The sequence below is a fragment of the Monodelphis domestica genome, chromosome 4, assembly GCF_027887165.1.
Source record: "Monodelphis domestica isolate mMonDom1 chromosome 4, mMonDom1.pri, whole genome shotgun sequence".
NCBI lineage: Eukaryota > Metazoa > Chordata > Mammalia > Didelphimorphia > Didelphidae > Monodelphis > Monodelphis domestica.
The window spans coordinates 446,378,611-446,396,503 of NC_077230.1; the positions used below are offsets into that span (position 1 = coordinate 446,378,611).

The window sequence follows — 17,893 nt, forward strand, 5'->3', positions numbered from 1 at the left end:
ATTAATTTACTTGTTCAGTGCCATACCTAACAAAAGAGAAAAAAGTATTCTATAGAATTGGAAAAAATAATGACAAAATTGATCTGAAAGGACAAAAGATTAAGAATGTCAAGAGAAACATTGAAAAACAATGTGAAGGATGCTGGCCTGGCAGTACCAGATCTTAAACTATACTATAAAACAGTGATCATCAAAATAATGTGATATTAGCTAAGAGATAGAAGGGTGGATCTATGGAATAGACATGGGATAAATGACCTCAGCAATCTATGGTGTGATAAACTCCAGGATCACAGCTTTTGGGATAAGCACTCAATATTAGGCAAAACTTGCTGGGAAAATTAGAAAGCAGCATAGCAAAAATTGGATTTAGATCAATTTCTCACATCTTATACCGACATAAGTTCACAATGGGAATATGGCATTAACACGAAGAGGGATATTATAAGTAAATAAATTGGGTGAACGAAAAATCATAGACCTGTCAGATCTATGAAGAAGGGAAGTATTAAAGACCAAGAAAGAGACAGAGAACATTGCAAGAAGTAAAATGAATCATTTTGACTATATTAAATTAAAAAGTTTTTTTGTACAAACAAAACCAATGAAATAAAATTAGAACAGAAGCAACAAACTGTGGAAAAAATTTTATAACAAATTTCTCTGACAAAGATCTAATTTCTCAAATATACAAAGAAGTCAAATTGATGAAAAACCAAGCCATTTCCCAAATGACAAATGGTCAAAGGAGAGGAATTGGAAGTTTTGAGATGAAGAAATCACAACCATCACTAATCACCTGAAAACATGTTCTAAATCCCTCCTGAATAGAGAAATACAAATCAAAACAATTCTGAGAAACCCCCTCTCATAGGTAGCAGAGAGGCCAATATGATAGTAAAAGAAAATAATAAATGTTGGTGGGCATGAGGCAAAATTGGGATATTAATGCATTGCTGATGGAGTTGTGAATGTATCTAACCATTCTGGTAGACAATTTGGAATTATGCCCAAAGGGCTTTGAAACAATGCATGCCCTTAGATCCAGCAATACCACTACCAGGTTTGTGTCCCTAATTGATTAAAAAAAAGGGGGGCCAGTGAGGTGGCTCAGTGGATTGAGAGTCAGGCCCAGAGATGGGAGGTCCTGGTTCCAATCTGGCCTTAGACACTTCCTAGCTGTGTGACCCTGGGCAAGTCACTTAACCCACATTGCCTAGCCCCATGATGGTGATCCTATGACATGTGTGTCAGCACTGACACACGTAGCCATTTTCGATGACACAAGGCTGCATACAGAGAAATATGGGGCCACATGCCGAGAAGGATGTTTTTTTCTCGAAGTGACACATCACCTGAGTTATGCTTAGTTTTTGGCACATTTTGACACACTAAGCTCAAAAGGTTGCCCATCACTGCCCTAGCCCTTACCACCCTTCTGTGTAGGAACCAACGGAAGGTAAGAATTTGAAAAATAAAAAAGGGAAAGAACCAGTTTGTACAAAAATATTTATAGCTGGGCTTTTTCTGGTAGCAGACAATTGGAAAATGAGGGGGGTCTCTCCACTGGGGAATGGCTGAACAAATTGTGGCATATGATGATGATGGAATATTACTGTGCTATAAGGAATAATTAATAGATTGATTTCTATAAGAACTGGAAAGACCCACATCAACTGATGGGGACTGAAATAAGCAGAACCAGGAGAATATTATACACAGAAACTGAATTGCTACTAAAAGGAATGCAATGATCCAGGACATTCCAAGGGACTCATGACAAGGAATGCTATCCACATCTAGAAAAAGAACTGTGGGAGTAGAAATCTAGAACAAAATGTGACATCACTGGTTTATATGGGTTTGGTTTTAAAAGATTGGTCTATTACAAAAATCAATAATATAGAAATTTTGAGTAACAATATGGGTATAATAACACTGTGGAATTTCTGAAGATTAAATTAACTCTCCTGTGCCCATTTTTAGATTTAATCACCAAAAGCATAAATAACCCACTTATACATGAGAATGGGAGATCTGTGACCCCCTTGTGCAATTGTGGGTGATGAATCATAATCGACTTATTGCCTCCCCGGGAAGTCCTAAGCAAAGCTTTTGCTGTAATTCATATACATAAAATGGAAGAAAGTCACAAGAAGTGACAAAAAGAAAAGATCTTAGCTTTATAGGAATCTTCTCTCACAACATGAAGAATATGGTATGTTTTTTGTGATCATACATGTATAACCTGGATCAAATTGCTTACCATCTGATGGAGGAGAGAAGAAAACAGTTTGGACCTCAAAAACTTTGGAAAACATTTCTTGTACTATAATAAATAATAGTGTTGACAATATGCATCCTTGCTTCAGTCCTGATTTTACTGGGAAGGCATCTAACTGATCCCCATTGCATATGATACTTGCTGATGGTTTTATATGGATTCTATTTATTAAAGGATGGCCCTTTTATTGCTCTGCTTTCTAGGGTTTTTAAGAGGAATGGGTATTGTATATTGTTGAAGATCTTTTCTTCATCTTTGGAGATAATTGTATGATTTTTATTTATTGATATGGTCAATTATGCTGATAGTTTTCCTAATATTAAGCCAATCTTGCATCCCTGGTATAAATACCACCTGGTCATAGAGAATAAACTTTGTGAGCTGTCAAAGATTTTTGCATTCATTAAGGAAATTTGCCTATAGTTTTCTTTCTCTGTTTTCTTCCTCCTGGCTCATCCATCATGATCATATTTGCATCACACTAAAATTTTTATAGGCCTGCTTTTCCTATTTTGCCAAATCATTTAAATAGTAGTTAGATTAATGCTCTATTTTATTTGCCCTTTTTTTCCTTTTAAAACAAACTCCTGGGGCAGCTGGGTACCTCTGTGGATTGAGAGCCAGGCCTAGAGATGGGAGGTTCTAGGTTCAAATCTGGCCTCAAGATACTTCCCAGCTCTGTGACCCTGGGCAAGTCATTTGACCCTCATTGCCCAGCCCTTACTATTCTTCTGCTTTGGAACAAGTACACAGTATTGATTCCAAGACGGAAGGTAAGGGTTTAAAAAACAAAACAAAACTCTAAATCTTATTAGTTCAAAAGTTCTTTTACTTTCAGTTTTATTCATTTCTCCTTTGATTTCTTTCAATTTTCATTTAGTCTTAACTTAGATTTTTAATCTGTTCTGTTTTATTTCCTCCTCTATATTATTCATATAAATTACTCATGGATATAAAATTTCCCTCAAGTACTGCTTTGGTTATATACCACAACTTTTGATATGCTCTTTCCTTACTGTCATTCCTTTTATGACATCATTGATTGTTTCCATCATTTGTTTATTGACCCACCCCTTTTCATCAATTAGATTACGCAGTTTACAATTAATTTTAAACTTTTTCCATTCTTACTGAGAATACTTTTATTAGATTATGATCTGAAATGGTTGCACTTATTACTTCTGCTTTTTTGCATTTTGTTCTGAAAGTTTTTATACCCTGGTACATGGTCTTTTGTGTGTTTTCCATGTGCACCTGAAAAGAAGATATATTCCTTTTTCCATTTCATTCCATTTGCTCCAGATATCTATTAAATGTAACTTTTCAAAAATTTCATATACTTCCTTTGTTCCTTTCTTGTTTATTTTTTGGTGAGACTTCTGATAAAGATTCCCTACAATATAGTTTTATTAGCAATTTCCTCCTTATTCTCCTTTAGTTTCTATTTTTAAAATCTGGAGGTTATGTCATTTGGTGCATATATGTTAAGAGCTAATATGGTCTCACTATCTAAACTAACCTTTTTATCATAATGCAGTTATCAACCTTATCTCTTTTAATGAGATCTATTTTTGCTCTACCTTTGTCTGAGTTCATAATTGCTATTCCTGCTTTTTTTATTTGAATTGAAGTCCAGTATTTTCTTCTCCATGCCCTTCCCTTTACTCTCTATTTCCCTACCTTGAAGGAGGGAATATGGGAGGCACTAATGAAGGCTTAAAAAGGGTCCAGGTTCTTGAAGTTACCTTCTGCCCTGGTAGAGGATATGGAACAGTATATAGAGTAGATTTTCTACACTCCCCTTTGTGCAGTTTTACATCCAATTTTTCTTTGTCCCCAGAAATAGACCAAAGCTTTCTGCCTACCTTTCAAGACCTTACTCTGACCCTTGTTCATCCTGTGATTCAAACATTCTAGAATCACTCTTTTAAGGTTCATTTGAGATTCTCAGGGTGGTTCCAGCCTTTGCTTCTGCTCTGCTGCCTTCTTAGCACTGCCTGCCCCATGAATACTTCTTAACAAAAAATCCTTTCTAAATACCACTCATCCCACATGGGAAGGGGCTGCCTTGGCAGGTAGAGTGTCCCCTTCAATGGCCATCTACAAGGAAAATCTGCCTTGGTATATACAAAATTTGCACACAGAATTCAGGTCTATTTATAAGGTGAGCGACATGACCTTGGTGATTAACTTCAGTAACATAAATCTGTAACACTGTTTTAAGTTTTCACCTTAAGCTACCTAAAATAGAAGAGAGACAATTTCAGGAGCAAGAAAGGAAAGTCCCAGCTTCCCATCACAGAATTCAAAGACTTTTTTAAAAAAAATCAAAGCAGGCAGGAGAACCCTGTGCAGAGATCAGCACTCTTGCTTTTTTTTTCTTTCTTTTTTTTATTTAAACATTATTTTATTTGGTCGTTTTCATACATTATTCACTGGAAACAAAGATCGTTTTCTTTTCCTCCCCCCCCCCCCCCCCCCCCCCCCCCCCCCCCGCCTTTCCCTCTCCCATAGCCGACGCATGATTCCACTGGTTATCACATGTGTTCTTGACTCGAAACCATTTCCCTGTTGTTGGAATTTGCATTCTAGTGTTCATTTAGAGTCTCTCCTCAGTCATATCCCGTCCAACCCTGTAGTCAAGCAGTTGCTTTTCATCGGTGTTTTTACTCCCACAGTTTATCCTCTGCTTGTGGGTAGTATTTTTTTTTAGATCCCTGCAGATTGTTCGGGGACATTGCATTGATACTAATGGAGAAGTCCATCACCTTTGATTGTACCACAATGTATCAGTCTCTGTGTATAATGTTTTCCTGGTTCTGCTCCTCTCACTCTGCATCAGTTCCTGGAGGTTGTTCCAGTCTACATGGAATTCCTCCACTTTATTATTCCTTTTAGCACAATAGTATTCCATCACCAACATATACCACAATTTGTTCAGCCATTCCCCAATTGAAGGGCATCCCCTCATTTTCCAATTTTTGGCCACCACAAAGAGCGCAGCTATGAATATTCTTGTACAAGTCTTTTTCCTTATTATCTCTTTGGGGTACAAGCCCAGCAGTGCTATGGCTGGATGAAAGGGCAGACAGTCTTTTAGCACCCTTTGGGCATAGTTCCAAATTGCCCTCCAGAATGGTTGGATCAATTCACAACTCCACCAGCAATGAATTAATGTCCCTACTTTGCCACATCCCCTCCAGCATTCATTACTTTGCATAGCTGTCATGTTAGCCAATCTGCTAGGTGTGAGGTGATACCTCAGACTTGTTTTGATTTGCATCTCTCTGATTATAAGAGATGTAGAGCAATTTTTCATGTGCTTATTAATAGTTTTGATTTCTTTGGCTGAGAACTGCCTGTTCATGTCCCTTGCCCATTTGTCAATTGGAGAATGGCTTGATTTTTTGTACAATTGATTTAGTTCTTTATAAATTTGAGTAATTAAACCTTTGTCAGAGGTTTTTATGAAGATTGTTTCCCAGTTTGTTGCTACCCTTCTGATTTTGGTTACATTGGTTTTGTTTGTACAAAAACTTTTTAATTTGATGTAATCCAGATTATTTATTTTGCATTTTGTAACTCTTTCTAATTCTTGCTTGGTTTTGAAGTCTTTCCCTTCCCAAAGGTCTGACATGTATACTATTCTGTGTTCTCCTAATTTTCTTATAGTTTCCTTCTTTATGTTCAAGTCATTCACCCATTTTGAATTTATCTTGGTGTAGGGTGTGAGGTGTTGATCTAAGCCTAATCTTTCCCACAATGTCCTCCAATTTTCCCAGCAGTTTTTATGAAATAGTGGATTTTTGTCCCAAAAGCTGGGATCTTTGGGTTTGTCATATACTGTCTTGCTGAGATTGCTGGCCCCCAGTCTGTTCCACTGATCCTCCTTTCTGTCTCTTAGCCAGTACCAAATTGTTTTGATGACCGCTGCTTTGTAATATAGTCTGAGATCTGGGACTGCAAGACCCCCTTCCTTTGTATTTTTTTTCATTATTTCCCTGCATATCCTTGATCTTTTGTTCTTCCAAATGAACTTTGTTATGGTTTTTTCTAAATCAGTAAAAAAAATTTTTGGAAGTTCCATGGGTATGGCACTAAATAGATAGATGAGTTTGGGTAGGATGGTCATTTTTATTATATTGGCTCGTCCTACCCATGAGCAGTTAATGTTCTTCCAATTGTTCAAGTCTAGTTTTAGTTGTGTGGAAAGTGTTTTGTAGTTTTGTTCATATAGATACTCTTGCTTTTTTTAATCACTGACAAAGGCTTAAAATTCTGCACCTTTGGCATGGAATGAATACATTCCCTTTATAGCAGATTCATAGTTAAAGGAAGAAATGGTCCTTACCCACAGAGTAGATTCTGCACATTTTCCAGCATGACTTCCCTGTACAGCTCTTTCTGAGAAGGGTCCAACAGGCACCACTCCTCCTGGGTGAAGTCCACAGCCACATCCTTGAATGTTATTGACCCCTAAGCCAGCAAAAGTCGTAAGATTTAGAGCTGAGCCTGCAGAATTCATCTAATTTGTACCTCATCAACTAACTTGAAGAAAGTGAAGCACACGAAGGACTCACCCCAAACTCTTCACCTTGAAGAGTGTCAGAACAAGCTCTGCAGACCAGTTATTCAGAGCCCAATGGGACACTGACAAAGGCATTTTGTGTTGGAGAATCATGTTGGAAGAGTAAAGACTGTAGAAGTGTCTCACTCTGAAATGCTTTTCCCTATGGAATTAGAGGTTAAGTGCTCTCTGAGGGAGGCAGGAGATTCTGTGGAGAAGAGAGAAGGTGATCTGAAATCCCTCCTCATCACAACTGTCAGAATTCATATAATAAGAACTTTTTTTGAAGTTTATGAGAAAGAAGCAATTACTGGGTATTCTGGGGGAAAATATTATCAAGGATTATAAGGAGAAAACAACAAAAAAAGGAATCCTCTACTCAAGTTTTTAAAAGGCTGAAATACTCTTATCTCGCTGAAAGCCTAAAGAGGACTCCAGAGTTATACGAGATCAGACACTGATTATAGCTAAGTGACAAAGAGCAGGCTTTTGTGGTTTTATTGAGAATTTGGCAAACCACTGGGTATGATGTGCCAACATCCTGTCTACGCTTTATGATGAATGCCATTTCGTCCTAGAAAACATTCAGTCATTTTATATTTAGTTATAGGATAGTAAATGTGATGAGAAAAGGAGGGTGTGTTCATCTTTTAAAAATATAACATTTGACAACCTGGCATTGGGGACTGAACTCATTCATAAGAAATACACTGACTACAGTGATTGGAATTCTGAAGAGGCAGAATTTCTTCATTTTTAATGAATTTATTCACTGACTGATCATTTAATGTGGTCAGTTGAACCTCTCCACAATATGAAAGAAAAAGGGTAATTCCTCTAGCACTGGTCTCTTCTCTCTCTGTCTCTGTCTCTGTCTCTGTCTCTCTCTCTCCACATATAGTGGTGCCATGATACACAAGCACATTAAGTCGGGAGCAATTTGAGATGCCAGCAATCACAATCAGGATTTTTTGCTATGACTCATGAGTGAATATTTGAACCACAAGCTTCCCCCTGTGGGAGGAGCCCAAGGTGGATGAGGTAATCAGTACAAGTGAGAGTAAGGAAAGGTGGGGGATTTGGGAGGAAAAAATTAAACAGTTTATTGAAAAGACACCCAGAAACAGTTGCAACAGGTCCTGCACTGGAGCTATGTAAGGACACTTGTTTCACACATTATCGAAACGTTCTGAAAGGGAGGAAGAAACAGACTTCCATGAAAATGTTTTTGTTGAGACGGCCTCTAAGTGAAATCCAGGAAAGTGTGGCAAAACAGTTAAAATTCAATGAAGAAATGATGATAAATAAGTAAAAAAAAGTAATTAAGTTTAGCAATAGTTACAAACCACAAGTAATGTGTAAGGTCAATTTTGCACTTGGGGAGGAGTAGTATCTCTGGTATGGAGGGCTTGTCCTACCCTCCTAAGGCAGCTCTCCAGCCTCTGACCCTCACCTGACACCCAGCTCTCACTTGTGGCTCCTAGTAGCTGCTAGCATGCGGCAGCAGCCACATCCCGGGCAACGGCTTCGACAGGCTGGCTAAACCTTGTGAGGGTAGCCATCGCGTCATTGACCACTGGTGAACCAGGGCTTTGTTCACCCAACGTGTAAAGACTGCTTCGGCAGAACAGATGGAAGAAACCAATAGGAAGGTTCAACGGCTGAGATGGCGACGCAGCAAAGCACTGTGGAGTGCTTAGGGCGGGTTGGAGCACAAAGGACAACATGGCCATCCAATGCATCAGAGGAAGTCCCCAAGTGTAACGACTTTTCGTGCCACTGGACCCAGGCTTCCAACACCGAGAGAGTGGGACTGTCCCTGTGCATCGACTTTTCCACTTAAATCTCCTTCACACACAAGTGTTTTTGTGCACACCCATCTACATCACAGATGAAAGCGCACAAAGATAATCGTCATCCTCCGTTACCAAGAGACTACTACTATAGCATCACATGTGTAGAGAGTAAGTTATGTAAGTAAGAGCGCATGAAATGAAAACCTTCTCTGCCAGCATCTTCATCTGACCTTGAAGGTAAATACATTTCATGGGCAAGTTTATTTCTTTACATACTTTATTATCTACAAATATATTTATTTGTTATATATAAAGTACATTTCTGATTTTAAAACATAAAACAAAATATTTGTGTGGTTTTGGGGGGAGGAAGAGATTAATTCTCAGATTCATAAATAAGCACTGAGGAGGGGGACTTAGGAGACCTCAACTCCCCCCCTCATTATTTCTTCACAACAGAAGCTGATTCTAGTCCATTCAAGGAAGGTGTCAGTCCAAGGTTATCCCAGCCTTCTGGCTGGCCCAGCACACTCTCAAAATGGGTCAAAGTTCACCATGACTTAAGGTCCTGCCCTTAACCCATTTATCACAACAATAAAAGGGAGGCTCCTCCCAGCTTCATAGCCTCAGGGGAAGGGCACAGCAAGTCTGGAGTTCTGACCTTGGCCAGGTGAAAGGGAAATTTATGCCACAAAAACATCACAATTCAGCATTAATTTTCAATAAGTTTATTTGTGAAAAATAAAGGATCCTAGAATACTATTGTGCTCAAAGGAATAATGAAGTGGAGGAATTCCATGGGAGCTGGAACAACCTCCAGGAAGTGATGCAGAGCTAAAGGAGCAGAACCAGGAAAACATTGTAAACAGAGACTGATACACTGTGGTACAATCAAATGTAATGGACTCCATTAGAGGCAATGCATTGATCATGAACAACCTGGAGGGATCTATGAGAAAAAACACTATCCACAAGCAGAGGACAAACTGTGGGAGTAGAAACACAGAAGAAAAACAACTGCTTAATTACATGGGCCAAGGGGATATGATTGGGGATGTAGACTCTAAAGGAAAATCCTAGTGCAAACATCAACAACATGGATTCTGATTCTGTTCAAGGAAACATGCAGTACTCAATGGAATTGCACGTGGGCTATGGAAAGGGCAGGTGAAGGGGAGGGAGGGAAAGAATATGATTCTTGTAACCAAAGAATAATGTTCTAAATTGACAAAATAAAATTAAAATTAAAAAAATATATATAAACAAAGGATCCAAGCCTGGCCCTGTAACCATGGAAACGCGGGGAACAAGGGTCAAGAGAAGAAGTGAAGAGGCAGCCTGAGGAATAGTTGGCTGTCAGCCTGTAGTAAACCATAGTAGTGGGGGGCCTCGACCCTCCCCTATGAGCACTAGAGAAATAGAAGAAAAAGATAAATAAGAAGTAAAGGAAGTGGATGAAATGTTAGAAATAGAACAAAAAAAAAATAAATAAGTAAAGGAAGTGAATGAAATGCTACAAAAATGAGAGCTAACAGGTATCTGGAGAAAACTGAACAGGATAACAAGGAATACTCCTCCTTTTCAGCAGCACGTGGTACCTACACAAAGACTGGTCATGCACTAGGCCATAGAGCCCGGCTCAACAAAAGCCTTTCCATGGAAGTTTGTTTCTTCCTCCTTTTCAGAACATTTTGATAACGTGCGAAACAAGTGTCCTCTCACAGCTCCAACCACGACCTGCTGCAGCTTTTTCTGGCTGCGTCTCTTTTCTAATCACCATTTGGGTTGTTAGTGTTACACAAGGCCGCCACCTAAAGCACGGTGGGACGACCCCCCACCCCACCACCCCCCCTTAGCCTTCCTTGTGAGCCCCCTGAGAGCAGACGCAGCATCTCTCCCTTCTGGCCTCCCTTCGTGTCTTCCTCTTTCTTCCCCTTTGGCCATCCTCGGCAGCCGGTGAGGCCAGGGAGCTCCTGGCATTGCGGACAGCCTCAGTGTTGGGCTGAACGCGGGGAAGATACAGCCTTTGACGACTCCTGCTCCAAAGTGCTCCACACTGTCCATGTACTGCGATCCACTCCTTCGCCAAGTCAGACACGCACGCCTCGCTCTCGTTTTTCCATGATTTCTCGCTTTAACGTCATGGACAGCCTCCTTCTCCCCCTCAGCACTGCCCTTGGCACTCACGTTCTTAGGACCCGTGGTTAAAAGGTAAGGAATTTGCCCAAAAAACTGATAATACAGAAAAATAAAGGAGAAAGCAAAAGCGATGCCATGCAGGTGCTCGCAGAGCCAGACAAACACTGAACTACGCCAGACAGCCTCGTGTCACTCGTGAAACCGAACGTCTGGCAGGCTGTCTAGTGGAGGGTGGCGGAAGCACGTGATCCAAATATCCGCTGGTGACTCAAAGCAGAGAACCCCGACGGGGCCTGCTCGTACCTCCAGTTCCTCGTGACTGCAGGTGCTCCTGACCAGGGACCCCATGGTAGGAAATCGGGCTGACAGGCTCTTTGACTTAAGCCTGTGACCCAAAGTTCCTACCAAGCCCACCACCCCGGGCTGCACGTAGGACAGAAGACAGTCAGGCAGCAGTACAGGACACCCATCTCCCAGGCGCGATGGCTTAGGTCAGGCCTCCTGAGCTGTGGGAGGTGACTGACGCTGACCTGGATAGGGATTGTCAGCAGAAGATCAGACCCGGAAGTCATTGCAGAGGCGTGGAAAGGTCAGTCATAATACCGGATATTGGCTACCCCCCATCGTGAGGATTCCTGCAGTTCCGGCTCATTCAGCACTTGGTCAGCAATTCAGACCTGCCATGTGGAAGATTTCTGTTCATCCTATTTTCATTTGAACTCTTTCCTCTGACAGAGGGAGGCCTGCCCTCTCCCAGTAAACCTATTTCTTCTTGGCTTGCAGATTCTGACTCTTATTAGTGTTTCTGCTGATGGAATTTTCCTCACAAGGGTGATCTCACCTCTGATGAAGAAGCATTTCAGGTAATTAAAAAAATTTTATGTTTTTAAAATGAACCCTCACCTTCCCTCTCGGAATCCATACTGTGTATTGGTTCCAAGGCAGAAGAGTGGTAAGGGCTAGGCAATGGGGGTTAAGCCCAGGGTCACCCCGCTGGGAAATGTCTGAGCTCAAATTTGAACCCAAGACCTCCCGTCTCTAGGCCTGGCTCTCCATCCACTGAGCTACCCAGTTGCCCCCTCAGGTAATTATTAAGAGGTACTTTGCCCAACTACATGACAATAAATAAGACAATCTAGGTGAAATGGGTGAGTAGTGACAAAAAATATAAATTACCTAGATTAAAAAAAAAGAGGAAATAGAATACTTAAATAATCCCATCTCAGGAAAAATTTTTTTCGAACAAGCCATCAAGGAATTCCCTAAGAAAAAATCCCCAGGGCCAGATGGATTCACAAGGGAATTCTATGAAACCTTTAATGAACAATTAACCCCAACACTATACTAACTATTTGACTAAATGAGCAAATGCTTTTTATGACTAATGTAGGGCACTGATTCCAAAGCCAGGCACACCAGAAACAGAGAAAGGAAACTATAAACCAATCTCCTTTATGAACATAGATGAAAAAAAACCACCTTAAATAATATTAGCAAAGAGTCATCACAAGGATTATTCACTATGACCTGGTGAGATTTATACCAGGAATGTAAGGATGGTTTAATATTAGGAAAACTATCCACAGAATTGACCATCTCAGTAACCAAACCAACAGAAATCACATGAGTATCTCAAGAGATGCAGAAAAAGCCTTTGACAAAATACAATGCTTTCCTACTTAAAACTCTAGAAATAGAATAGCTGGGGCCTTCCTCAAAATAATAAACAATGTATATTTAAAACTGTTAGTATCATCTGCAACTAGGGCAGGTTTCAAGATTTCTCAATAAGATCGGGAGTGAAGTAAGGATGCCCATTATCACCTCTATTATTTAATATTGGGCTAGAAACACTAGAAGTAGTAATTAGCGAAGAAAAAGAAATTAAGTTAGACAATGAGGAAACTAAACCATCACTCTCTGCAGATGATATGATGGTATACTTAAAGAATTCTAGAAAATCAACTAAAAAGCTAGTGGAAATAGTAATAACTTTAGCAAAGTTGCAGGGTACAAAATAAATCCACATAAATCATCAGCATTTCTATATATTTCTAATAATACTCAGCAGCAAGTGTTAAAAAGAGAAACACCATTTAAAATCATTCTAAAGAGTATAAAATATTTGGGAATTTATTTACCAAAACAAACACAGGAATCATATGAGAGCAACTACAACATGCTTTTCACATGATTAAAATAAGATCTAAACAATTGGAAAAAACATGAATTGCTCATGAGTAGGACAAATTAATATAATAATGATGTTCCTACTGAAATTAATTCACTTATTCAGGGCCAAACCTACCAAATTATTTTCAAGTTTTTAAGAGTTTTCAAAATCTTCAAGTAACATTTTTATAGAATTAGAAAAAAATTATAACAAAGTTCATCTGGAAAAACAAAAGATCAAGAATATCAAGGAAATGAATTTAAAAAAATGTGAAGAGGGGGCAGCTGGGTAGCTCAGTGGATTGAGAGCCAGTCCTAGAGACGGGAGGTCCTAGGTTCAAATCTGGCCTCAGCCACTTCCCAGCTGTGTGACCCTGGGCAAGTCACTTGACCCCCATTGCCTAGCCCTTACCACTCTTCTGCCTTGGAGCCAATACACAGTATTGACTCCAAGCCAGAAGGTAAGGGGTTTTTAAAAAAAAATGTGAAGAATGGTGGCATAACAGTACCAGATCTGAAACTGTACTATGAAGCAGTGAACATCAAAACAGTCTGCTACTGGCTAAGAGAAAGAAGGATCAGTGGATCAATGGAATAGACTGGGGGTAAATGGCCTCAGTAAGCCAGTGTTCCATAAACTGAAAAATCCCAGCTTTTGGGACAAGAACTCATTATATGACAAAAACTGCTGGAAAAATTGGAAAACAGTATGGGAAAAAATCAGGTTGAGATCAACATGTCACACCCTATACCAAGATAAATTCAAAATGGATAAAAGACTTAAATATCAAGAGTGAAATAATAAATAAATGAGAACACAGAATAGTATACTTGATAGATCTACACAAAGGAAGGAATTTAAGTCCAAATATGAGATAGAGAACATTACAAAATGTAAAATGAATCATTTTGATTATATTCAATTAAAAAGATTTTGTACAAACAAAACCAATGCAACCAAAATGAGAAGAAAAGCATCAAACTGGGAAAAATTTTATAACAAAACTCTGAAAAAGGTCTAATTTCCCAAATATATTAGGAAAGAAGTCAACTGTACAAGAAATCAAGCCACTCACAAACTGACAAATGGTCAAGGGACACAAATAGGCAGTTTTCAGATGAAGAAATCAAAATGATCAATATTCATTTGAAAAGGTGTTCTAAATCTCTCCTAATGAGAGAAATGCAAATCAAAACAATTCTGAGGTCCCATCTCACACTTAGAAGATTGGTCAATATGATAATAAAGGAAAATAATAAATGCTGGAGATGTGGCAAAATTGGGACACTGCAATACATTGTTGGTGGAGTTGTGAATTGATCTAACTATTCTGGAAGGCAATGTGGAATTATGCCCAATGGGCTTTAAAAAACTGCATGCCCTCTGATCCAGCTATAACACTGCTAGATTTGTATCCCAAAGAGGAAATAATGAAAATACTTGTAAAAAAATTTATAGCTGTGCTTTTTGTGGTGGCAAACAATTAGAAAATGAGGGGGTATCTCTTGATTAGGGAATGGCTTTAACAATTTTGGTATATGATGGTGATGCTATACTACTATGCTGTAAGGATTGATGATCTGGAGGCTTTCTATATGAACTGGGAGAACGTCAATGAAATGATGCAGAGTGAAATGAGCAGAACCAGAAAAACATTGCACACAAAGTAAAACACTGTAGTGGACTTTGCTATTAGTAGCAATGCAACAAGCCAGGACACTCCTGAAGGACTTATGTAAAACAATGCTATCCATTCTGAATAGAAAGAACTATGGGAGTAGAAATGCACTTATCACATATCTATATGGGGATGTCATTTGGGGTTTAGGCCTTAAAAAAAAATTGCTCTAGAGCAAAAATGAATAATATGGAAATAGGTATCAAGTGGCAACATTTGTACAACTCAGTGGAATGAATTGTCAGTTTTGGAAAGGGCGAGAAAAGAGGGGTGGGAAAGAAAATGGATCATATAAACATGGGGGGAAATTGAAAATTAATTAGTTAATTCATTTTTTAAAAAATAACTCTATTACAAATATGAATAATATGGAAATAGGTTTTGAGCAATAATAAATGCACAACCCAGTGGAACTGTTTGTCAGCTCCAGGCCAAGGAAGAGAGGAGGGAGAGAATGTGAATCATATGACCAATGGGAAAATATTCTAAATAATTTTTTTTAGTTAAAGGAACCAAAAATATAAAAATATAAAAAATAAAGGAACCAAAATGAAAAATATTGAGAAAGCAACAGAATAGACTATCTTGTTAGGTTCAAGTTAAACTATTTGAATAGGAAAAGGAAAGATGTAAAGCTTCTATATATTAAAGTGCACTTGAAGTTCCTGATCGTTTAATAATATTTGAAAAGCAGACCTTTTGCCTCCCCTGGAATTCCCATTCTTTTCCTCCTTCTAAAAACACACCTTTTCTTGTCTGTGTCCTCACCTGATGTCACCCCAAACTTCTTCCAAAGCCTCCCTGGCAGACCTCACTGACCTGGCCAAACCCCAGAACCTGGAAGTCAGGAGCAGAGACATCCCTGGGCCATCCCTGGATTGTGGGACACATGGTCATTCCCCTCTGATGGAGGGTGTCACACTGGAGGGTGTATGAATAAATGTCTGTACTTGGGCCTGTCTGTCAGGAATCTCATCCAGGCAGGGGCTACAGAGGCCCTGGAAACACAGCTGGGGATTGTGGGTGACCTTTGAGGTCACACTGACCACAAGCAGTGATGGCGCCCCTGGAGGCTGGGAAAGACAGAGGTCTTAGTTCTGTTGGATTCCATCTTGGGATGGACTGCACTCACCTGGGAAGGGGGCCTCGGGGTCCTGGGGGTCATTCCCTCTGGCTCCAGGGTCTCTGCTGGGGCCAGACTGTGGTCCTTCAGGGGGTGGGAGCCCCAAGGTGGGGAGACTTCCTCCTTGTACACCTGTGGGGAATTAGAGGGGTGAAGGTTTCAAAGAAGCTCCCAGGGCCCTTCCCCGGGCCTCAGGGGAGACTCCTAGAAGGAGAGGTTACTGGGTAATGCAGGGGAGGGCAGAAGACTCTGGACAAGGAGATGGGCATCAGAGGGGGGTTGGGAGGAAACTTGTTGGCATTTGTTCTGTGCCAGAGATCAGAGTTCCTTCCATGGCCTGTGGGCATGGTCATTCCTTCCAACCAGGCTCCTATTGGCTGCTTCTGCCATTAGACCTTTGGGGAAGGGTCAGGACCAACCTCACCCTGTGAACCTTAAAAATTCTCAGACCCTACTTCATAAGGTTGGGTTAAGACCATTCCCCACTTTAAACAATGAAGGAACTTAGATCAGGAATGTGAGACCTCTACTCCACCCCTACTTAAGCCTGCTTTAGGGGAAGAAACTCCTTGCTGAACAATGAAAAGTACTTAAACCCATACTTATAGTAAGACAAAAAGTTCTTTAAGCCATGCCTATTTTTAGAATTAATACAATGGGGTGCTAAGTACCTATAAAGGTCAGGCAACTTGTGAACTTACAAGGAGCAAAGAGGAAAAAACTTACTCAGAGATTCTAGTCTACTCAGGTGTGGACTAAGAATGGTCTGTCCTTTGAAAAACGTCTACTGTGATTGGTAGATATAAGGACTTAGGGGAGGTGACATAGGAGAAAATTCCCCTTAAATAGGAGCTCAGATACATTCAGAGGATTTTGAGATTCAGGCATTGAGCTGGTGAAGTCAGCTGAGATGGAGCTGGCCTGGTGTCACTAGAATCCCTTGCTTGGGCAGATCTTGTGGTGAGTGATTAAGATTAAGGACTGACTGATCCTTTCTCTTAGGGCTTAGGCCTGGTTTGGCCAGGGCTGCCTGGGGCGGCCTATCCTTTTCTCACGATTTCCTTTCTCTCTCTCTCTCTCTCTCTCTCTCTCTCTCTCTCTCTCTCTCTCTCTCTCTCTCTCTCTCTTTCTTTAATTCCTCATTGTATTAATTAATTAAAATCTCTGTAAAACCCAGTTGACTTGGGTATATTTTAATAATTGGGAATTTTCCCCTGGAGCCCACCTTATATATTGATTTAAAACAAGACACTGTAGTGAAAATGTATTTTCTGCAGTCACAATTTACTCATCCACTCTTTTATCTACCACAATTTAAGTCTTCCACTATTTTAATCACTACAGTTTATGGCCTCAACTATCTTAACTCTTACAACCCCCATCTTGTGACTGCACCCCCTCCCCCACCCTGGTGGGAAGGAGGAGGAGGTTGGGACCTGTTCTCTCCTCTGGGGGAGGGCAAAGCCCCACCATGGTTCCTAATCCAGACAGAGCACCCACTCCTGACATGGGCACTTCTGTATTTTTCCCTTTTCTATGGTAGTTTAAAGTAATGAACAGACACAGAGACACAGCAGAGCCCAACTGTCAGCAGCCTCGTGCCCCAGAAATAGACCTTCTGCTCTCTTGAGATCCCAGAGGCAAAAGAGCCCCAGTTGTCAGTGGCTGCTTCCTTTATCTCCTCACTGACCAACTGTCCCACCTAACTTCCTGTCAGAGGGCGGCTACTTCCTCTCCTCAGGCTGGTCTCCCTGGTAACGGAATCTTCAGCTCTGCCTCACTGACTCCTGTCAGTTCTGATCTACTTAGAAACCTGCTCTCTGGCCTCTGAGGGAGACACAGGGAGAGACTAAGAAAATCCCTTTAACACAAACTTCCATGGAAAGGTATTTGTTGAAACAGCCTCCAAGTGAACTCGAGGAAAATGTGGCAAAACTGCCAAAATTCAATGAAGAAAATGATGATGAGTAAAAAAATACCAATTAAGTTTAGCAATAGATACTCATCACAAGTAATATATAAGGTCAATTTTGCATTAAACGTAGCATTACGTGTGCAGAGAGTAAGTTATGTTAGCGAGAGCACATGGCACGGAAACCTTTAGCACCAGCATCCTCACCTGACCTTGAAAGT

General features: G+C 40.2%; 1 long non-coding RNA gene across 1 annotated transcript; it reads right to left on the reverse strand.

Moving 5' to 3' along the window:
• Positions 1-6,455: 6,455 nt before the first annotated feature.
• Positions 6,456-17,675, reverse strand: LOC130458849 (uncharacterized). The gene is made up of 3 exons (XR_008918231.1): positions 17,376-17,675; positions 15,770-15,892; positions 6,456-6,760 (listed from the first exon to the last, which is right to left on the reverse strand). It is a non-coding gene; the product is annotated as an uncharacterized LOC130458849 (long non-coding RNA).
• Between the last annotated feature and the right edge of the window lie 218 nt (positions 17,676-17,893).